Genomic DNA, 18,657 nt, shown 5'->3' on the forward strand with positions numbered 1-18,657 from the left:
GTCAACACCACTGACACCAGTATTATGGGACCTTAATTTTAGACGTACAGATGACTATGCTTCTCTTCGTCCGCTCCTTTATTGGATCCGTTTATGGTCCGTTGAGGAGCTGACAGATTATAGAGAAGCATTGAAAGAGATATTGGCCATAAGGAATAGTACGCATTTGCCATGGTTAGAGTACGTCAAGAAATGGTTTGAAAAATTAGGGCTAAGTGACTTCTGGTTCGATCCTGATTCCCTCACAAATAGTTCAAAAAAGATTTTGAAGCAAAGGTACTGGGATTATATTAGAGACTCAGTGTTATTAAACCCCAGAACAGGGACCCTAACTTCGAAATTTTTCGAAATTAAAATGACTATGTATTTAGAGCCCCTTATGGATGAAATTTACCCCCCACTTGCCAAAAGCCTATATCTAAAGTTCCGGTATGGTATCTTACAATTAAAAGAAAGGACAACCAGCTGGACTTGTAATAAGGGGTTGGCCGGGGCCGCTGGCTCTGATATATGTGAGCTATGCGAGATGAGGTTGAAAGAGGATGAGTCCCATGTTTTATTTATATGCCCAGCTTACCTAAGAGCCAGGAAAAAATGGCTCAAGCCAATCTGTAAAAGGCTAGGCTTCAGACAAATTAAGGTTGGACTTAGAATTTTTAAGGGTGACACTGCACAAACGATTGTGTTCAGCCTAAGTCGTTTTCTCTTATGTGTAGCCTCAATTAGGAGGATGAAAAACCTAAAAACTTAAAAACCTAATGGAATAGGCTACTTTACCATGTTTTTACGTTATTGGTCAGCTGCTATATGTCGTTGTTTACTGTCCTGATGTGTATTCTCCTTTTTAACAAAACAGTTAAATTTTTTTTTTATAAAACTCGAATATTTAGTGTTCTGTATACTGGAGGGGCCAACCACGATCTAGTCAATCAAATGGATGGCTTGGAAAATGAACTGAATTTTAGGTATTTTATGCAAAGGAAATGTGTTGATATTCTACCCGCTGCTATTGTTTCATTATGTATTATGATGTGTTTATATTGTTACATGATGTATTATGATTGTATGTTTGTATCTTACAAGGTTTTTTAAACCGAATAAAGACTGAAATTGAATTGATTAAGCATACCACGCTAGGTAGGTGGGTTTTCATCATTCTGTACCAGTGTATGGTAATTACATAAGAGGCTATATCACACAAACGGGGAGAGGCCACCGAGAAATGTAGTGACACCCTGAGTTTTTGTTACGAACCAATTTGGTCATGAGCAAAAAGAAACTCACTACTGTCTATTGGCTTCCTATTAAATGCTAAATCGCAGAATAAGGTAAATTCCAGGAATTGGATAGGGTAGGCTCACTAGTCAGTCAGTCAGTCAAGACTTTGTTTATTTAGACCATTGGTCTTTAAACGAGGACGAACATCCAAGCATCATACATATCTTTGGTTAAAAAACAGCTCCAGTTAAAAACTTTATCAAACCAATAAAATACTTCTGTTGTTATTAAAATACACCTAAAAGAGCTACCATCTATCTCACATTATTTAAATTTCCAATATCATTCTTAAAAACTGATGTATTATCCATTCAGATGCAGCATCGTCTACTATACACATTGTTAAGAACATTTTTAACTGCACGCATAAACTTCCCTAATGCACATGCTACATCTAAGGTTTGCATATATAAAAGTAGATCTCCTGCCTGTTCCAGATTTCTAACCTCATATTTTAGGAAGATTGGACGTAGCCACAATTTTAGGCTCACTAACGCAATGTGACATGCTTCATCATCTGCCACCACGTTCCACCCTGGTAGCATGGTACTACCAGGGCGGACTTAACCTCAGGGAAACTAGCCTGAGGGAGTCCTTAGCAATTACCTATTGTTTCTGGATAAAATCTTTAGATCCAGTTTTTAGGATAAAAAAGCCTTAAGATATAACACAAAAGTATCCTTTATTAAGGTGATATCCTAGGCTTGATTAAAAGCACCAGAGGGTGATATCAGTAGGCATATGACAGTATAATTACCTATATGCATCTCTAATTGGGTAATATTCTAATGTCAACATGTTTCTGCGTATAAATAGCCATAGGGGGTTAGACATTCATCAGGGCTAAATCTATGCATTCCTACGCCGAATGAAAGTCAGTGCAGAGACCCATGGAGAGTATGAAGAGAGGACCTACCTCTCTTAGTAGTATTCAGGTTGTTTAATCTAATTCAGTCAGACAGTCAAAACACTTTATTCGATTACTTAAAATCATAAAAGACAAGATTAGAAACATTTCATATATGTACAATCAACAGTAACAATCAATATAAATGTACAATGAATACCCATAATTAAATTTAAAAAACTGATAAAATCAGACAGGATTAATAAGGGTGGCTGATCTTTTAGTTTTGTTCCGAACAGTAGCCACCAAAAAGCTAGCAACACAGAAAATGTCGCGAGTGCTACTTAACATCTGTAAATAAGTGAGAGCGGGCCTAACTTGTAAAAAACCCGCCTCTCTTAAAAATTGGGATTAGACATTTTTTCCGAATGTCAAAGTAGAACTCACAAAACATAATAAAGTGCAAGATGTCCTTTGTAGAGAAATTATCACAATGACATGGATTAGAATTTTCAGGTTTGCCCCAAGTAGGAAAAACGCCTAGGGTTAAATGAATTAAATTAAATCAAAATCTAATCAAAAGCTAGCGATGAAAAGGTCTAGTTACTATTTTTAAATACGGCTCAAGTGAGGGAGTAGTTAGTAACACATAATTGGCTTTTACACTTGGTTTCTTTAGGTCCTGCTCCTCACGTTCCATTGCTAGCATAGTTAGAAGACTAGTCTTTGTGCAGCTTTTATCCTCCCTTTTAATGCAGTCCGGTGATGTGTAAATCTCGGGGTGCCCTAATCTTGTGAACATTGATCTTACATACACAAGACAGGGAACCCTGTTAGCTTTATCCATAGATACACAATCACCTAGGATCTGACGGTTCAATGTAATTTCTTGATTTAGCCAAGTCTTTACCCAGGAAATCAGAGGGGCAACTTTCAACTGATCCGTAACGTATCCTAACCCTAATTCCGTATGTAATGAAAAAGTTGGGGTAGACTGAGGTACTGAGAGAAGAGATCTTAAAAACTTGTTTTCCGCAACTTGGATCCTCCTATCCTGCGATGTATAGCCCCATAAAGAGGAGCCATACATAGCTATAGCCAAACATTTAGATTTATAGATTTTCAAGAGTGCCTCCATTGGTCTTGCCCCCAGCCGCTTTGCAAAACCCATAAGTGCTGAGGTAGACCTGGCTACAGCATTACATTTAAGCTTCTGTTGAGGACCCCAGGTCCCTCTTTCATCAAAGAGGACCCCTAAATATGTAAAAACGGGCACCTTTGTTACCTCAACACCATTACAAAAAAGGATTTTGACTTCAATATCCTACAATGTTTCCCAACCACCATGACATGTGACTTCTTGATATTTACTTTCAGGTCCAAAGACCCCATGAAATACCCAAAGGAGTCCAGCAACCTCTGAAGACCAAGGCCAGTACGGGCCAATAGAACAGCATCGTCCACGTATAGGAGAACCGGGATTACTGAGTCTCCTATACACGGAACATCCAAGGAGGCCCCCCTAAGCACTTCTCCAGGGCATTAATATATAAAGTAAAAAAGGAGGGGGGCCAGGATACATCCTTGCATGACGCCCCTCTTTGAGCTAAAGTGACTAGTGCATCTACCATCCCGTGTAACCCTGACTGACGCTTAAAGACCCCGATGTAAAACAACAAAAAAATTAACCAAAGGTGGGTCAATGTCTATAGCCAATAAAATTGACCAGAGTTTTGCCCGATTAACCGGATCAAAAGCCAAGGAAAGGTCCATAAAACCCATATAAAGGGACCCTTCCTTGGCCACTGTATATTTACTTATCAGAAACTGTAAATTCAGGCACTGATCTATTGTGCTTCTCTTCTCCCTAAAGCCGTATTGAAGATTAGAGAGGACCCCCCTGCTATCTAAACAATCCCTGAGTTTGTACAAGATGACTCTACCCAAAATTTTTACTGCTGAGTCTATCAAAGAGATTGGTCTATAGCATGAAGGGTCCCCTCTCTCCCCCTTTTTAAAGACCGGGATAATGACAGAAGTAGCCCAGGATGCAGGGAACCCATTTAAACTTAAGACATTGTAAACATTAGTTAGAATCTTAGCCCAGAATTTAGGAATGTTTCCATAAAGGTCCTCCGGGACCCCGTCCGGGCCTGGGGCTTTATTTTTTGACATTTCCAGGATTGCTCTTTCTACTTCAGCCACTTCAAAAGTTATGGATGGCAAAGGCTGTTTAAGAATATTGTCATCTTCCAGAGAAGCAAGGCCCTCATTACCATAGATCTCCCTAAAATGTGAGAGCCATTGATCATCTGGAATGACACAATAGTTGCCCAGAATTTACTACTATTACGCAGGACTTCAATTGATGGGAGATTGTTCCACGCCTCGTCTTTAATTTCTTGTTTACGTTTGGCAAAAGCCAGTTTATATGTCTTCCTCAAGCTGGCAACAGATTCCCTGTTTCTTGGTCTTTTCTTCAAGACTTGAAGAAGAGCACCATGAGCTTTGGAACAGCTACTATCGAACCATCTTTCTTGCTGGTAAGGTCTTAATTTAGTTTTGGCCTTTAAGTCGTTTGCAATCTGGCTACATATGGAGACATAAGCCCCAAATATCTCCACGCTAGGAGCAGAACTATCTAAACATATGGCTAGGTTCACATCGGCCTTGATTAAAAAATCCTCAAAAAAGGTTTCAGGGACCACCTTAGTCTATTTAAGCCTCCTCCCTTGGTCTTTTGTAGTCAGGTGGCTAACCCCCAAAATCACACTGTCCCTTAAACCAGTAGCTTCTCCTAGATCCACCTCCAGAATAACCGGGTTATGGTCACTAAACACAGAGGATACAACTTTATACGACACGACCCTAGGTAAAACACAGGAAGACAAAAAAAAATAATCGATGACAGTACTTGTCTCTTTACTTTTAAATGTGGGGACCCTCTCCTCCCCATCACCAACACCTGACTCAAAGAGATTCATGTTAGCTAGGAGGTCCTCCAGGGCCTCTCCCTGCCTACTGTGTTCAAAATGTGGGACCACAGAGCAGGGAGTCCCCTGGTGATCATCTATATAACAGTCCCAACTACATGGATGAATATTAAAATCACCCATAAGGATATTATCGAATGCCGTGTTATGTTTTGTTTTATATTCTGACAAAAAACAATCCAGGGAGACCAAGTGTTGGTTAATAAACTCACTCTCTCTGGCATTATAAAAATTAATAAATAAAATATTAGACAAATTTGGCATAGCCCACTCGACAATTAAGATATTGCTAGAGCCTGACTCCAACATTTTTAAGGAACCTTTCAACTTTAACGAGAAAAGGAGGATTAAACCTCCTTTCGCTCTACCCACTGTCCCTGATGTTGCAGGAACAACAAAGCATATATAACCATCCAGGCTAAAATTCTTAGTTGTATTCCACGTTTCCTGCATGGCAATAATGTCACGTTGTTTTAAAAAGTCCAGCCAGATATCATCATTTCTCTTAGGCCTAATTCCTGCAACATTCCAGCTTAACATTTTGCAGGGTGTTGCATGATTTGGCTCCATGGGTCTCTCCACTAAATGCTGGGCAGTATCTTGTAGTCAATCATTAACCTCCAAGTGTATCAGTGGTGTCAAGTAATTAGTTAGAGCTATGTCAATATCTCATTGTTTTAGGAGATTAAGGGCCAGATGTAGATGGCCATTTACCGGCCGGTAACGGCCGATTTCGGCAGTTACCGATCGGTAAATGGGGTTTTGGAATGTAGGGGGCCAATTTTACCGTTTCGGTAAATTTACCGAATCGGTAGATTTACCGAATCGGTAAAATACCGATTCGGTATTTTTGCCGATTCGGTAACTTCTAGATGTAGGTGGGACTCTTCTGAGTCCCAAAGGCCTTTCAGATTCGGTATTTTACCACCCAATCCAATTGGGTGGTAAAATACCGAATCCAGGTGTGCTTGCAAATGTGTGCATGCACACCTATGCCATGTGACAGACAGACATGCCCTTAGGACATGTCTGTGTGCCACATGGCACACATGCCTGTATTTGGGGTGCTAGAGGGTGTCAAAGTGACACCCCCTGCACCCTTGCTGAAATCGGTATTTACCGAATCTGTAAATACCGATTCGGTAATGCCCATTGATTCCTATGGGTTCAATGCCCATAGGAATCAATGGGCATTACCGAATTGGTATTTACAGAATCGGTAAATACCGAATCTTAACGATTCGGTATTTACCGAATCTGTAATGCCTACATCCCCCACCCTCTATTTTACCACTTCTTAAATACCGAATCGGTATGATTCGGTATTTAAGAAGTGGTAAAATAAAATTACCTACATCTAGGCCTAAAAGTTGGTTGTGTGACTGCTTTAACACTTTCCATTCTCCGGGGAGGCCCCCCTGCTATTTCGTACTGGGAAATATCATGCAAAACATTAGGTACCAACAAGGACCTCTTCTGGCTAGACATTAGTGGGTATATAGCATGTGTCTTTATTTGTGCGGCTACTGGTGGGTAGAAATAGCCCAATGGTGCTGGTCTAATGCCAGAGTTATCTATCTCTGAGGCATCCCAGAACAATCTATCTGCCACGTTACATTTATTAAAGTTAACTACCACACAATCCCCTTCAATACTCTTAGGGCGACGTCCAATCTATCCTACCCTTCTAGCCATAATGATACTAGACGATATATCTAGACCTCCGCTGCTGTATTGGGTACACCAATTTCTGGACTGCCTTAGGAGATCTTCGGTAGATTCAACCACGTCATCAGCTAGAGGGGGAACCCCATTGAATAAAGCCACCAAAGGGGCAGCTTCTGGGGGAAGATCCAGGTTAATACCACATAAATTTACAGGCCTATTACTAATGCTGGGGTTCCTAACAGTTTTCTTTCCGACTATGTTGTTAAACCCTATCCCTTGGGCGTTACAGGGAATAGAACTCCCATTGGCTTGTTGGGGAATTTTACCAATGGCACCCAAACTCCCATTTGTAGATGTGATAATAGGATGATCCTGGGTTTAAGTTAAGTTGGTATTGCCAGGATGACCCTCCTTATCCCCAGATTTAGCGATATGAACTCGCTAGACCTGTCTGGCCAAGTCTTGCTGACCTCTATACTCTTTTATAAATAAGTCTATGTGTTCGCATTTTTTTAAAAGACCTGCAACACAGGTATTAAGAGTATCTACAATGTGCTTGGCAATGCCAACTAAAGCTGGCTCCAGACGTGAGTTAAACATCTCTTCCACCAGTTCACCCAATTGTTTTGAGATTTTACAACCAGTATGTTGTAAGACAGCTGCATGTTTTGGCCGCTTTATGCACTTCTTGATACCTCTGCATTTCCCCAGGTTACGTTGTGCTGTGAGTCCAGATGGATCTCCCCCATCAACAAAAACCTCACCCACAGCTTCTACTGTACCACATTGGATCTCAGTCACTCTCGTAGGATTTGTTATCACCACAACCGGCTCTAATGGTACATTAGTCACAGACACAGGCATAATATCAGTCTCTTCACGTACTGTTAAGGGGAGGTCCAAACCCAATTCCTTCTCCGCATTTGCAATCTCTTTACTTAAGACCCCCACAGCTGATGTCAGATACGAGATAATAGATTCTGACTTCCTCTGCAGCTTTGCCTTTTTGCCCTCCTGCTCCCCATTGCTCTGCTGTTTTTGCTTACCCATTTGGGGAACTGCTGCTCACTGAAATCCTTCCAGTTACAGGGGGGAGGGGCGGATGGTCGGCTGGTGGCCCGCTGTTTCCTGGGGCATGTAGTCCCTGTCAAGTCACCCCACAGTCTCTCTCTGCAGGGCCCAGCGTCTCCCGCAAAGCGGGAGACACAAGAAGTTTTTAAAGCCCCCCAGTTACAGGGGGGAGGGGCCGATGGACGGCTGGTGGCCCCGCGGCTTCCTGGGGCTTGTAGTCCCTGTCACGTCACCCCACAGGCTCTCTCTGCAGTGCACAGCGTCTCCCGTTTAATCTAATTATAAAATGCTATTTGCCGTATGGTCTGTTCGGCATTTTATAATTAGGGTAAACAACCAGCAGGGGTCACAGGATACCATGGCCAAGGGCAAACCTGGTGATCACTGGGCTGGTCAAGTGACCAGGTCAGAGCACAAGTTGCCTTTGTTCTTCCTGTATGAGTACTGTCACTGTGCTCGAGGAGGCCTAGCCCATGCAGCCTACCAGTTCAGTAGTAACATCAGCACCAATTTAAAATTATGAATTTACTTTTGTACTGCTCTGTTGTGCTGTCAATCATTAGCTGCCTGTATGCCAGCCTGCTTCCTATCCACTCAACACCAACAAACCAGTCATGGCATTCGCCAGATGCTTCAGGTGGGCGACAAATTCCATTCCGCTTGCAAAACTTGCGAAATTTCAGCATTTTTGCGTTCCATGCTGAAAGGGAAAATGTCAAAACGTCCGCGGCGTAACGGAATTGTATTGCAAAATGGTGGCGTCTTCTTGAATAAATATGCAGGGCAGAATTCCTACTGGCACAGTGCTCCTGTCACAAAAATTAAACCTCAAAGCTCAACTTCAGTAACTCATTAATCAGCCCAAACAAATTGTGAGCTTTGTCGAGGGTGGGAAGGTGTGCTTTACCTTTCTCCTCATATCTACAGTCGAAAATTAGCTGTGATGCTTGATGGAGGCCTTTGCATCCTTGGCTTTCACAAGCGCAATCCCTGTGCAGTTCCTGTGACGAGGAGCTTCTTTCTCCTCATCTGCTGCTCTGATCGGTCTCTGACACAGGAGGCATGTGAACTCGCATAGAAACCCGCCCGTTTGGCCCCACCCCACATACTAGGAGTGTGCACCGTCTTCCCGCCCTTTATCCACTATGATGGACAGCTCACTCAAGAGACCCTGGCACCCTACGGCACGATGGCAAAGTTACACACACATGGTCACTAGAGACAACTCTTCTGGCCCTTTACGGAGCTGTAGTGTAGGAAAAGCACTATACATTTCCCCAACGAGGTAGCACTTACTGATTAGCCAGTAGGAAGTATTCCAGTTGAGTAGAGGTATCGCACAAAACGGTGGCGTCCTCTTGGATAAAAATGCAGGGCAGGATTCATTCTGGCACGATGCTCCTGTCACAAAAATTAAACCTCAACAGGAAGCACTCACAGATTAATAACGCAGGTGCCCGAGCTGAAGCTCAAATTCAGCAACTCATTAATCATCCCCAAAAAATCGTGACCTTTGTCGAGGCTCGGCAGGTGTGCTTTCTCCCCATATCTACCATAGAAAATTAGCCGTGATGCTTGATGGAGGCCTTTGCATCCTTGACTTTCAAGAGCGCAATCCCCGTGCAGTTCCTGCGACCAAGAGCTTCTTTCTCCTCATATGCTGCTCTGATCGGTCTCTGACCTTTTATAAACACAAGAGGCATGTGAACTCGCATAGAAGCCCGCCCGTTTGGCCCCGCCCCACACACTAGCGGTGTGCACCGTCTTCCCGCACTTTACCCACTATGATGGACACTGGACAGTTCACTCAAGGGACCCCGGCGCCTTTCGGCACGATGGCAAAGCTACACGCACATGGTCACTGGAGACAACTCTTCTGGCCCTTTACGAAGCTGTAGTGTAGGAAAAGCACTATGAACTCGCAAAGAAGCCCCGCCCCCGAAAATCTCCACGAGCATGCACAATTTTGCGTGTTCGCGGAGATTTTTTGCCATTTTGCAGAAATTTGCGAAAAGCTATTTCTCAAATTCTGCCCACCCCTATGCACTAGGGCCCAGCCTGGCTTTGATGGGTGAATGCTATGATGGATGGTGGCACTTGTTAGGGCTGATAACAAGTGTCAGTGACTTTAAGTCACATGTGCCTTCTGGGCTGGCCGAGCCAGCACACATTTGTGTCATGTTTTAAAAAAAATTATTTATTAGATCAATAACATGATCATACACACATAGCATAAACATCCTAGTGCGTGAATTCAACACTAATAAATACAAGTAATAAAAAAATTAACAGTGTAACAAGATTTCAGGTATAGTATCTAAAATACAGCTAGATGTGTCACTTTTTCAGAGATTAAGAGATAAAGTTAAAAGTAAATTTAAAAATATGTGGAGTCAATTAGATATTGATGAAAGGTAAAAAGTGTTTAGCTTACAACACTAAACTTGGGTCAGGACCTTTACTAGAGTTTCCCTCTACTTCAGTGAAAAGGGATCGTGTAACCACTTTGGTCCGCAACCACCAAGCATATAAAAAATATCTGGATAGAGTTAAAACAAGCCATTTGGTACTGTCAGAGCTAAATGCACGCAAAGCTTCTGAGGGATGGGAAATTGACAACACCCGGCAGCAGGAGCAATCCATTTGTCCCCCAAAATAGCATGTACAGGGCAGAAAAACAAATAGTGATCAAGGGTTTCAATAGCAGAGTTACAGGAAAGACACATAGGAATGATAGATGAATTTGACCATCTGTTTTCAATAGCATTTAACAGAAGAGTGCCAAATCTGAACTGTATATATAGTGCATGTGCCCGTGTTTGTTCTACCTCGTCCATATATGTATCAAATCTAAAACAACTTTTAACATTTAAAAAAATGTGCAGTTAGAGTGCCTAATGACCTGGGTTCAGTGCAACCAGTATTAGTAAAATTCCACTACGTACATTTCAACTGGGGAATCATTTTTTTTGTAATGGAGCATGGATCGTCCCACAGTATACACAACCTTAGTTTAAAAATCCACCCCTTAACTTTCACAAACCAGGGCAAAATACCTTTTTTCTGTTGGCGAAGTAGTAATTCTACAACAGCATCTTTTACGGGTATTTGGGGATTACTAACCCAGAGTCTCACCCAGAACAGGAGCGCCCTCAGGACAGCACAGCCGGAGATCGATTTTAACCCAAGGTCGAGGCACAATGGCAATAGGGGTGTATTCTTTGGAATATTTAGAAGAGCTCTTAAAAATATATTTTCAGCAACCTCTAATTATTTTATATTCTCAAAACCCCATAGTTCTGCCATATATAGTGCTGCACCCAAGCCTTTAGCCCTATGTATTTCTAACATAGGTGAAATAGGGCGAAAAGCTGAGCGCTTGGCTCTTTTCACTAGTGCACAATCCACATGTTGAAGTGTCAAGGTACTTTTCAAAATTTGAGGGGACCGTGCCAGATTGTTACTGATTCTAATGCCTAGGCAATCGAAGGCATTGACCTGCTCTAAGGGTTGGCCTTCCAACAGTACTTTCCCTTTAGCAGATTTATAGGGATTGAAAACCATATACTTAATTTTCGTACAGTTAATTATCAAACCCCGGGATTTGCAAGCATTAGAAAATTTAGTTAAAACATTCTGTATGCCCATTGGCATTTTAGATATTAGTAACGTATCATCGGCGAACAGGAATGATGGTATTTGCTCGCCTCCCAATTTCGGTGGGTCACCTCCACAATCGTACAACTCGTTTATTAGCTCATTCATGAATAAGGTAAACATAGTTGGGGCCAGCACACACGCCTGGCGCACTCCTTGGCCAATTAAAATGTTTTCAGACAACCTCCCATCCCGGCTCCATCTGACTCTGGCATAATTATCGTGGTGCATCCCGGTTAAAAGATGAAGTAGGGCAGGGGGAAGGCCCATGTCTCTCAGAGTAGTCCAGAGCCTAGTGCGGTCGATGGAGTCAAAGGGAGTTTTGAGGTCAACAAAAACTACATAGAGGTGGCCCTTCCTAAGTTTGACCTCTTTCCAGATGAGCATTAAAAAACGAAACACTTGATCCAGTGTGCTGGTAGCAGCTTGGAACCCCGCCTACAAGGGCAAAAGTATGTTGTTTTCCTCTGCTCAATTTTAGATGCGTGTTAAAATTAATTTACCAAAGATTTTTTTTTACACATATATGAGGCTGATGGGCCTATAGTTTGCAGGGTCCCCTTTGTCCCCTTTTTAAAATATTGGCAGTATTTCGGCACCCTTCCATGTAGCCGGGATCACAGCTACCCGAGTAATGGCATTAAAAACTGAGTGAAGTAGAGGGCCCCAGATATTGGGTTCCGATTTATATAGGTCACCAGGGAGTCTGTCTAACCCAGGGGCTTTGCAAGTTTGGAGAGAAGTCATTGCATATTTTACTTCCACAAGGGAAAAACTCACTTCCTCGTTACAAACACATCATTGCAAACCCTCTATTCATCCCCTGCATCACCCACAACCTCACCATTCTCATCAGAGTATAGTGCCTGAAAATACTCTTCCCAAGTATGCCGCTGTATATGAAAATCGTTTTCAACAACCTGGTAAGTAACCCCCTTGGAGAAGAGATGCCAGAATAACCGTGAATCTTTTAACCTAGAAGGCTCGACTAGGGTGCGTCAACTCTCTGTTTCCTAGTTACGTATGGCTTCCCTATGAGTGCTCTTATAGGACTTCCTTTTGTTCTGTATCTTCAGCCTCCTTCCCTCCTTTACAGCATACACAAGTTCTACTCTTGACTTCCCACAATCCTTATTGTACCGAACAGCATTTTTACGTTTTAGGTTTTCGAAGAAGTGACCCTCCCTGGCTGCTGAAAAAGGGCGAGATATTATGAGCGAGATCCTGGTAGCTGGCTAAGATAGCATCATCAATTAGGGAGGCATTGGAACGTCTTCACAAGAAACTGCACCACCTCTTTATACACTTCCAGAAGGAACTTGCCATTGACAACTATGTTAGCCCACTTAATTCTCCTATTATTGTTAGATGTTACTACCTGAGCCCTTATTAGACTTTGCTGGAGCATTAGAACAGGTAGCCCAGGAAAGCTTAAGAGTGGAGCATTGTGGTCGCTATCATTTTGGTTCAAAATGGCCATATCACTTTCTTGTGGCCAGTGATCAAGATCGACCAAGATGTAATCTATTCTAATTCTAGAGCTCCCCCTCTTAAATGTATGATCTGCACCAGGGTCTGAGAGAGTCCTCCTGTTACATGCCTGCACCCCCTGTACAAGAGTAAAAGATCACACTTGCTGCACTACACAAGTTGATCTTTTAAGTGATAGGATATAGAGCCTTTTGATGCCTCTAGCTTCTTCCTCCTCCCAGACTAATTCCTGCACATAGTCCACCGGCTCGTATGTAGTATTAAAATCTCCTGCAATAATGAGGGGGCTTTTATTATTGTCGGATGCAAGGAAATGAATTAACGTTGTCATGGTGTCCGAGGGTTTGTGTGGACTTTAAAACCTATTGTAAATATTAAAAATCCTAACATGGATGTCCCCTTTAAGCGAGGCCATATGAATGGCCAGAATCTCCTGGGAGTCTATATCTAGACACTTTATTTTACAAGCGAGTGTTGTTTTAGCCCAGATCAACATGCCTCCCGCCGGTCTACCAGATGATGAATGTTTGGCTTCTATGCTAAAAGTGGTGAAGCCCACGATATGAAACAGTTCAATAGCCCAGGTTTCTTGAAAGAGACACATATGACATGTGAACCCCACTCAGGATCATTGAGTTTAGAACGTAGCCCTGCAATGTTCCTTAAGAGAATATATAGCTGCTGATCAATAGGGATCCCCATTCCATAACTGACTTACTTCAGGACTAGCTCTTGTTGTACATGTGGGGATTACCCTACTGTCAGATGGGCTAAGTGGAGTGTAAATCTCTTATTCAATAGGGTGGGAAAGTATCAACATCTCCGCTAGCAAGCCAGCTTGAGCGGGGCCCTGAGGTATCGCGGGGCGTCTTTTCTGAGGTCCAGTCAGTCTAGCCCGTCCCTGACTGATAATGCCTCATATCTGTTGCTAATCTCAATAGGGGGTAGTACCTTTCTCATCTGATCGTGTCGTGTTGGTCTGGGATTTATTAAGTGTGGTAAGTCGCTAGGAATAAGGGGTCTCTAAAAAAACCAAGCGGCATTATGCCTATCCCCTTGGTTGAACCTCCCTCTGAGTGAATTGCTCCAGCTCCTAATTATAGACCCAGCAAGTTCTGGACATCGACAGTTTATAACAAAAACAATCTCCGTTGATGGACTTACATAGGGGATCTACACTTCTTACCATCAGGATGTCTTTGTAACATGAATTATCATTTTCAACCGAGTGGGATAGCCAGTGACAAACCCTATATTTTTAACTGGACTACAGATTCTTGGGAACTGTCCTGAAGCGAAGGGATGTTAGTGAGTATAGCAACATAAGGACAACATTCAGGGGGAAAATCCAGAATAGCCTTATGTGATTGATTAGTTGGGAAGGCCACAGTGTTTATTTAACTAAATAAATGCCTTAAAGGACCGTTTCCCTTTTGATAACCATCAGAAAGCTGAATGTCTAACCTAGGCCTACCGACAGTAGCTCTGCTGTCATTTATAACACTAGTGTGCTAGGGGACCCTATTTCTAAAGTTAGCCTCCCCCATGGTATTCCCTGACTGGATATCTCTGGGCTTGATATAGGCTAAGGCATCATTACAAGTTATGTTAGGAGTGCTCTTATATCCTGCAAGTGCATAATCTGAAGTTTGCAAGGTTTCGACCTGTGAAGAAAGGGGGATTATCCATGGGGTTGATGGAACCTGCACCATGACTGTTTCTTAATAAATCCTCCCTAGCCATTACCCTGGCCAACATTTTCTCAAGAGGGGCTGTAACTGCTTAGTGTGGTGCATCTATACATGAACCCTCCTCTACAGTAACAGCAAACTGAAGAGTCTCCATTTGGCCATTAATTTTTTCCATAACAGTGTCCAGGTGTTCTAGACGGCCCTGGAGTAAGGCAAAACTATTGTCTATAAGGTCTTTAATTCATGCGAGAGCAATATCCAGAACAGTCTCCCTGACAATAAGAGGAGCAGCAACCCCAGGCACGCTGCATGTTGGTACAGGTAGAATAACAACAGTCTGCGTGCTGATGGAACTGGATTGTATCACCTCTGAGTTAGTGTGCCGGTCCATTTTTTTGGTTTGGGTTTTTGGGTGCCTGCACCCCTCCTTCCCTTCAATGGTGGCTCTCTCTGATTGGCCTTACTATGGGGTTTAGAAATCCGTGATCTAGTGGCTATATTTGACCCGTTTAAAGTGTCCATGGTGGATACTTCCAGGTCAGGTACGAAAAAGACTGAAGTTAGCCTTGCGAAGTAGGGGACGGACAAGTTTGAGAGTCACCCCCCAAGGCGATAGTAGAGGAGCGCCTCTGTAGGTATAATGGTTCTAGGGACAATCGCCTCTCCATCAGTTCGATCTCGTGGCTGAGCATTGATTCGGTCCTGACAATAAAAGCGTCCAGGGTTCCCACTACTCCCTTACGTTTGCTCATTGTGAAGGCAAGAGTAAACAACACCACGGGCACAAAAATTGATGAAGACGGCGAAAATATCCCACTGTACCTGAAAATGTGGAGCCAATATCTAATATCCCATTGTTAGAGGAATGGCCAGCCCAGCCTCCTCCGGGCCCCGACAGGCGTTGACTGTCCCGCCCTTGTCCTGGGCTTTGCCCGGGCACGGCCCGGGCCTGCCCACGCGTAGCTTGCGCTGTGGGAGTCTGCCGGTGCTTTAATGCACCTCCGGGCGCTGCAGGAGTCGGTGGGGGCAGAGCGAACAACCCTGGGTGATGGAGTCCTGTGGACCTGCTGAGCATGGTTCTTGCCCCCGGTGCTGCTGGCTGTGGCATCCCGCGCTGCAGAAGTCTACCGATTAATGCGCCTACGGGCACTGCAGGAGTGATGATGCGGTGGAGGCAGAGCGAAGGAGCCTGGGTGATTGAGTCCTGTGGACCCGCTGAGTGTGGCTCTCGTCCCTGGTGCTGTTGGCAGTGGCATCCATGCTGCAGGAGTCCGTCAGTGCTTTAATGTGCCTCCGGGCACTGCAGGAGTGACGAGGTGGTGGAGGCAGAGCAAGGGAGCCTGGGTGATGAGTCCTGTGGACCTGCTGAGCGTGGCTCTTGTCCCCAGTGCTGCTGACTGTGGCGTCCCGCTCTGCATGAGACCGCTGGTGCTTTGATGCACCTCCTGGCGCTGCATGAGTGACGGTGGAGGCAGAGCGAAGGAGCTTGGGTGATGGAGTCCTGTGGACTCGCTGAGCGTGGCTCTCGCCCCTGGTGCTGTTGGCTGGGGCGTCCCATGCTGCGGGAGTCCGCTGGTGCTTTAATGTGCCTTCGGGTGCTGCAGGAGTGACAAGGCGGTGGAGGTAGAGCCTGGGAGCCTGGGTGATGCAGTCCGGTGGACCCGCTGAGCATGGCTCTCGCCCCCGGTGCTGCTGGCTGTGTCATGTTACTGTGCCTGAGGAGAGCCTGCAGGAATACCTGTGTTTTCCTTTTTCCCGCACTGGCACTGCATATGTAAGCCACACCCGCACACAAGTAAAAAGATGTGTGCTCGCACAGTTAACCCAACATCTAAAGAACACTAATCTACTTGACCCACACCAATCAGGGTTCAGAAAGGGCTGCAGCACTGAAACCGCAATCCTAAATGTCCTAGACGATCTGCACATGTCACTCGACTCCAACCAATGTAGCCTTCTCATCCTCCTTGACCTCTCGGCTGCGTTCGACACAGTCGATCATTCCTTGCTACTCAATGTCCTCCAGGAGAGACCGGGCATTGAAAAGACGGTCTTAAAATGGTTCTCCTCCTTCCTCAACAACCGCACGCAAAGAATAAAGATCAACAGCTTCGAATCGGACCCCCTTCCCATCAGTAGAGGAGTTCCTCAAGGGTCAGTACTCTCCCCGCAACTCTTCAACATCTACATGGAACCCCTCACGTCTCTTCTAAGGAACTCCAACATCCCCTTCCACCTCTACGCAGATGACACACAATTCTATTTGGAAACCACATCGATTGCAGACATTCACAGACTAAACAGTACACTCATGGAGGTCCAACACTGGCTCTCAGCCAACCACCTCAAACTGAATGAAGAAAAAACGGAAGTACTACTCATCTCGAATAATGATGATAACCCCTAAATAGTACAATGGCTCAAAGCCTTAAACGCCCTCAATGTTTCTCTGGCGCCAACGGACTCCGCAAAATCCCTAGGGATCACTCTAGACCCCAAACTGGACATGAAAAAACACATCTCAAAAACAGCTAAAGATGCGTTCCTCAACATGAAACTTCTGTACAAAATTAAACCCTTCCTCCCCCCAAAATATCTGAAACAGGCCACTCAGGCACTGGTGCTCTCCAGAATTGACTATGGCATCGCAGTACTGACTGCAACAGCCAAATCTCACCTGGGACGTCTTACCACCACCCTCAACGCAGCAGCAAGAATGATCACAGGAACTAAGAAATATGATCACATCTCTCCGGCACTCAAGGAACTGAAGTGGCTCCCGATAGACCAACGAGCCAGCTTCCGTACAGCTTGCCTCACACATAAAGCCCTGCACACAGGCAAACCAGAATATCTGGCCACCAAACTCAAAAGGGCCGGTCAGTCCAGGAACCTCAGAAGCTCCAACAAGCTCCTACTCATCCCTCTGAAATCAAAGAAACACAAAACCTCAAACAAATCCTTTGCGGGTAATGCCCCCGGGATCTGGAACTCCATCCCCCCCATATCAGAATGACCGCCTCCTTCCCGCAATTTAAGACGCTACTCAAAGCCCTCTTCCTTGAGCGCTCCGGTTCGTAATGAGAACCCCACGCCTGACTGTGATAGACCGCTGTCTCTCTGAACCCAGAGCAGGCTGTACCACTCCTGATCTCCGCTCCCGCAGGGCGCTCTAGTCGATGTTGTGCTGACGTTACTCCAGTCTGCATGCCTTGTACTTGTTTATCTGTCCACTCTTCCCTTGTTGCTTATTCGTATTTGCTGTGAAGCGCTCTGATACCCTCGGGTCCAGTCAGCGCTATACAAAACTTCAATTAAAAAATAAATAAATCATCACATGACCACCATGAATGGATGACTGTGGGTAGGGCAGTTCTAACTCTATCCAACCAGGCTGGCATCAAGGAATTGTAGATGGACAAAGCAGGTTCCACACTTGTTGATCGAACAAGCAAAGAACTGAATTACTGAGTTGGAACGCTTCTGCAAGCAGGGCAAATAGGACATATATACGTTTTTTTAGGTATGAAAGCGGAAATACTGTGAAGATGTGTTTACGCATTTAATAGTTTTAGAAAGCTTTTAGATGTTGCTCTATGATTACTTTAGAGCATATGGAAGCAAACAAGGTAAAAGGAAAATAATTTTATGGTGATGAAAGGAATTGGACCACGGCTATATGGTAAACAGTAGGAGATAAGTCAATGGTCATCCTAGGGAAATGTCTTAGAGGACATTTTTGTTTGTTCTTTATATTGACTATGTTTTAAAAGGTGAATATTGACTGCATCTCTGAAAAATCAGGTCATAATGTGTTTTCTGAACTGTAGGTATTTTACCACGTTTCTCATAAAAAGGGTAAAAGTCGTTCACAAAGTGAGGGCTCACAAACATCAAGCATCTTCCTCAGTTGTCAGTCTTCTGGGCTTGTGATGAATGAGCTGTGGAGCACTGTCCGAAC

The sequence above is a fragment of the Lissotriton helveticus genome, chromosome 9, assembly GCF_964261635.1.
Source record: "Lissotriton helveticus chromosome 9, aLisHel1.1, whole genome shotgun sequence".
Taxonomy (NCBI): domain Eukaryota; kingdom Metazoa; phylum Chordata; class Amphibia; order Caudata; family Salamandridae; genus Lissotriton; species Lissotriton helveticus.